Here is a 6,339-nt window from a genome sequence, read left to right as displayed (position 1 = left end):
TCGGCGGAAATCTGCAATTTGTGCTTGATGCACCGCTAGGTGACCCTCCTGCAGAAGATGAATCCGATGAAGTAAAAGCTGTTTACGCGACTCGGAAAACTCGGCACTCTCAAGTTCGGTGTGCCATCCCGTGCGATGCGGAATCCGATCTTCAAAAACGTTTTGAGCACCATGATCCTCATGAGTTAATGAATGAGCTGAAAGCTATATTCGAGACTCATGCGGCAGTGGAATGCTATGAAGCATCGAAACATTTCTTCAGCTGTATGATGGAAGAAGGCAGCTCCGTTAGTGAGCACATGCTCGCCATGACCGGGCATGCGAAGAAACTCGATGACTTGGGAATAGTGATTCCTAACAGATCGGGGATTAATCGTGTCCTTCAATCACTGCCACCAAGTTACAAGAACTTTGTGATGAACTACAATATGCAAAACATGAACAAGGAGTTACCTGAACTTTTTGGCATGCTAAAAGCTGCTGAGATTGAGATCAAGAAAGAGCACCAAGTGTTGATGGTCAACAAGACCACCAGTTTCAAGAAACAGGGCAAGTCTAAGGGAAAATTCAAGAAGGGTGGCAAGAAAGCTGCCACGCCTCCTATGAAACCTAAGAACGGCCCTAAGCCCGATGCTGAGTGCTATTATCGCAAGGAGAAGGGACACCTGGAAGCGTAATTGCTCCAAGTATCTCGGCTGATCTCAAGAGCGGCCTTGTCAAGAAGAAGAAAGAAGGTATATTTGATATACATGTTATAGATGTTCATTTCACCGGTTCTCGTTCTAGTACCTGGGTATTTGATACTGGTTCGGTTGCTCATATTTGTAACTCGAAACAGAACTAAAGAATAAACGACAACCGCTGAAAGATGAAGTGACGATGCGCGTTGGAAACGGATCCAAGGTCAATGTGATCGCAGTCGGCACACTTCCTCTACATCTACCTTCGGGATTAGTTTTAAGCCTAAATAATTGCTATTATGTACCTGCGTTGAGCATGAACATTATATCTGGATCTTGTTTAATGCAAGACGGTTATTCATTCAAGTCTGAGAATAATGGTTGTTCTATTTTTATGAATAATATCTTTTATGGTCGAGCACCACAAAAGAATGGCTTATTTCTATTAGATCTCGATAGTAGTGATACGCATATACATAACATTGATGCTAAGCGAATTAAACTTAATGATAATTCTACTTATATGTGGCACTCGCTGCCTTGGTCATATTGGAGTGAAACGCATGAAGAAACTCCATACTGATGGATTACTTGAATCACTTGACTTTGAGTCACTTGATAGATGCGAAGCATGTCTAATGGGTAAAATGACAAAGACTCCATTTTCTCAGTATGATGGAGCGAGCCATCGACTTATTGGAAATCATACATACAGATGTATGTGGACCAATGAGCGTAGCATCGCGCGGTGGTTATCGTTATGTTCTAACCTTCACAGATGATCTGAGTAGATATGGGTATATCTATTTCATGAAACATAAATCCGAAACTTTCGAGAAGTTTAAGGAATTTCAAAGTGAAGTAGAAAATCAACGTAACAAGAAGATCAAATTTCTACGATCTGATCGTGGAGGTGAATATCTGAGTTATGAGTTTGGCATGCATTTAAAGAAATGCGGAATACTTTCACAATTGACACCGCCGGGAACACCTCAACGAAACGGTGTGTCCGAACGTCGTAATCGAACTCTCTTAGATATGGTTCGTAGTATGATGTCTCTTACTGATTTGCCGTTATCATTTTGGAGTTATGCATTAGAGACAGCCGCATTCACTTTAAATAGAGCACCATCAAAATCCGTAGAAACGACACCGTATGAATTATGGTTTAACAAGAAACCTAAGCTGTCGTTCCTGAAAGTTTGGGGTTGCGAATCCTATGTAAAGAAGTTACAACCGGACAAGCTAGAACCCAAAGCGGAAAAATGCGTCTTCATAGGATACCCTAAGGAAACTATAGGGTACACTTTCTATCACAGATCCGAAGGCAAAATCTTAGTTGCTAAGAACGGAACCTTTCTTGAGAAAGAATTTCTCACTAAAGAAGTGACTGGAAGAAAAGTAGAACTCGATGAGATTGATGAATCTATACTCGTTGATCAGAGTAGCGCAAGATCGGAAGTTGTACCTGTACCGCCTACACCGGCAACAGAGGAAGCTAATGATAATGATCATGAAACTTCGAACGAGGAAACTACTGAACCTCGCAGATCGACAAGGGAACGTGCCACTCCTGATTGGTATGATCCTTGTCTAAATGTCATGATTGTAGATAACAATGATGAGGACCCTGCGACGTATGAAGAAGCGATGATGAGCCCAGATTCCAACAAATGGCAAGAAGCCATGAAATCCGAAATGGGATCCATGTATGATAACAAAGTATGGACTTTGGTAGACTTACCTGATAGCCGAATGGCTGTCGAGAATAAATGGATCTTCAAGAGAAAAACAGATGCTGATGGTAATATTACTGTCTATAAAGCTCGACTTGTCGCAAAGGGTTTCCGACAAATTCAAGGAGTTGACTACGATGAGACTTTCTCACCTGTAGCGAAGCTAAAATCTGTGAGGATTTTGTTAGCAATAGCTGCATTTTTCGATTATGAGATTTGGCAGATGGATGTCAAAACGGCGTTCCTTAATGGAGATATTGAGGAAGAGTTGTATATGGTACAACCCAAAGGTTTTGTCGATCCTAAAAATGCTGACAAAGTATGCAAACTTCAGCGTTCAATCTATGGACTGAAGCAAGCATCAAGAAGTTGGAACCGACGCTTTGATAAGGTGATCAAAGACTTCGGGTTTATACAAAGGTCATGGAGAGGCCTGTATTTACAAGAAAGTGAGTGGGAGCTCAGTAGCATTCCCGATATTATATGTAGATGACATATTATTGATCGGGAATGATATAGAACTATTAAGCAGTATTAAGGGTTATTTGAATAATAGTTTTTCAATGAAAGACCTTGGTGAAGCATCGTATATATTAGGCATCAAGATTTATAGAGATAGATCAAGACGCCTAATAGGGCTATCACAGAGTACATATCTCGGACAAGATTCTAAAGAAGTTTAGAATGGACGAAAGTAAGAAAGGGTTCTTACCTATGTTACTGTGCAAGGTATTGAGTAAAACTCAAGGACCGGCTACGGCAGAAGAAAGAGAAAGGATGTGTAACATCCCCTATGCCTCGGCAAAGAGGATCTATCATGTATGCCATGCTATGTACTAGACCGGATATAGCACATGCTGTTAGTTTGACTAGCAGATATCAAAGTGATCCAGAATGGAACATCGGACAGCGGTCAAGAATATCCTGAAGTACTTGAAAAGAACTAAGGATATGTTTCTTTGTTATGGAGGTGACCAAGAGCTCGTTGTAAACGGTTACACCGATGCAAGTTGGAACACCGATCCCGATGACTCTAAGTCACAATCTGGGTACGTGTTTATATTGAATGGTGCTGCGATAAGCTGGGCAAGCTCGAAGCAAAGGCACGGTGGCGAAGTCTTCAATGTAATCGAGTACATAGCGGCTTCAGAGGCTTCATCGAAGCGGTATGGATGAAGAGGTTCATTGTAGAGCTCGGTGTGGTTCCTAGTGCATTGGACCCATTAATCATTTACCGTGATAACATGGGTGCCATCGCCAATGCACAAGAGCCAAGGTCACACAAGAGGCTGAAGCATATCAAGCTGCGTTACCACTCGATTCGCGAGTACATCGAAGATGGAGAAGTAAAGATTTGCAAAGTACACACCGATCCGAATGTAGCAGATCCGTTGACTAAAGCTCTCCCTAGGGCAAAGCATGACCAACACCAGAATGCCATGGGTGTTAGGTATATTACAATGTAATCTAGATTATTGACTCTAGTGCAAGTGGGAGATCAAGGAGATATGCCCTAGAGGCAATAATAAAGTGGTTATTATTTATATCTTTATGTTTATGATAAATGTTTATATATCATGCTAGAATTGTATTAACCGAAACATTAGTACATGTGTGATATGTAGACAAACAAGAAGTCCCTAGTATGCCTCTTAAACTAGCTTGTTGATTAATGGATGATTAGTTTCATAATCATGAACATTGGATGTTATTAATAACAAGGTTATGTCATTGTGTGAATGATATAATGGACACACCCAATTAAGCGTAGCATAAGATCTCGTCATTAAGTTATTTGCTATAAGCTTTCGATACATAGTTACCTAGTCCTTATGACCATGAGATCATGTAAATCACTTATACCGGAAAGGTACTTTGATTACACCAAACACCACTGCGTAAATGGGTGGCTATAAAGGTGGGATTAAGTATCCGGAAAGTATGAGTTGAGGCATATGGATCAACAGTGGGATTTGTCCATCCCGATGACGGATAGATATACTCTGGGCCCTCTCGGTGGAATGTCGTCTAATGTCTTGCAAGCATATGAATGAGTTCATAAGAGACCACATACCACGGTACGAGTAAAGAGTACTTGTCGAGACGAGGTTGAACAAGGTATAGAGTGATACCGAAGATCAAACCTCGGACAAGTAAAATATCGCGAGACAAAGGGAATTGGTAATATATGTGTATGGTTCATTCGATCACTAAAGTCATCGTTGAATATGTGGGAGCCATTATGGATCTCCAGATCCCGCTATTGGTTATTGGTCGGAGTGAGTACTCAACCATGTCCGCATAGTTCTCGAACCGTAGGGTGACACACTTAAAGTTGGATGTTGAAATGGTAGCACTTGAATTATGGAATGGAGTTCGAATATTTGTTCGGAGTCCCGGATGAGATCCCGGACATCACGAGGAGTTCCGGAATGGTCCGGAGAATAAGATTCATATATAGGATGTCATTTTATGTGAAATAAAATGTCGCGGAAGGTTCTATGGAAGGTTCTAGAAGGTTCTAGAAAAGTCCGGAAGAAACCACCAAGGAAGGTGGAGTCCACAAGGGACTCCACCTCCATGGCCGGCCAGCCCTAGATGGGGTGGAGTCCCAAGTGGACTCCACCATAGGGGGCCGGCCACCCCCCACATGGGAGGTGGGAATCCTACCTTTGGGTGGGAGTCCTAGTTGGGCTAGGTTTCCCCCTCCTATGGAAGGTTTTGGTTTCGGGTCTTATTCGAAGACTTGGACACCAACACTTGGGATCCACCTATATAATGAGGGGCCAAGGGAGGGGGCCGGCCACCCCAAGACCATAAGCTGGCCGCCCCCCATAGAGTGGCCGGCCACCCCCTCCCAAACCCTAGCCAAGCTCCTCCACTCCATATTGCCCGCATTGCTTAGCGAAGCTCCGCCGGACTTCTACACCGCCACCGACACCACGCCGTCGTGCTGTCGGATTCAAGAGGAGCTACTACTTCCGCTGCCCGCTGGAACGGGGAGGTGGACGTCGTCTTCATCAACAACCGAACGTGTGACCGAGTACGGAGGTGCTGCCCGTTCGTGGCGCCGGAACCGATCGTGATCAAGATCTTCTACGCGCTTTTGCAAGCGGCAAGTGATCGTCTACCGCAGCAACAAGAGCCTCATCTTGTAGGCTTTGGAATCTCTTCAAGGGTGAGACTCGATACCCCCTCGTTGCTACCGTCTTCTAGATTGCATCTTGGCTTGGATTGCGTGTTCGCCGTAGGAAAATTTTTGTTTTCTATGCAACGTTATCCTACATTTACTTGGAATGGCAGAAAATACCATGCAGTAGGTAGATATGGTGGACACAAATGGCATAGGTTTGGGCTAAGGTTTGGATGCACGAGAAGTATTCCCTCTCAGTACAGGTCTTTGGCTAGCAAGGTTAAATAGCAAGCATAGGAGTTGAGGGAAACAAACAAATATACATGTGATAGAAACAATCATGCATCTTACTTGTAAGTACAAACAGTTTTAACTTCAGAATACTAAGCTAAGAACTGATAAGAAAGATAATAACATCTTCTACATGTATTTCCTCTATTCTTCTTAAACTCAAAGTGTTGTTGCTATTGACCATTGCTAAGTTTGCCAAAACCAAATAGATTTACTCAATGCTCCCAAAGTGGTACCAATACTAAAATCAAGATCAATCATATAGCAGAAATTGCAAACTAAAATAAGGTGTGCGATATGTAAATGATAAGACTTCTCATTAATATTTCATAACGATAACTCACACCAAGGGATACATAGACAAACTAAAGGAGAGATACTTCCACACTGCAACCCATCTTATACGATAACCTCCCTACTCATGATATGACACTACTAGATAGTAAAAAGTAAAAGGTAGTGATGATGTGATACCGCGGCACTCCCCCAAGCTTGGAAC

Source organism: Lolium perenne, chromosome 1 (assembly GCF_019359855.2).
Source record: "Lolium perenne isolate Kyuss_39 chromosome 1, Kyuss_2.0, whole genome shotgun sequence".
In the NCBI taxonomy this organism is placed as follows: domain Eukaryota; kingdom Viridiplantae; phylum Streptophyta; class Magnoliopsida; order Poales; family Poaceae; genus Lolium; species Lolium perenne.
Note: the sequence above shows the minus strand (reverse complement) of the source record.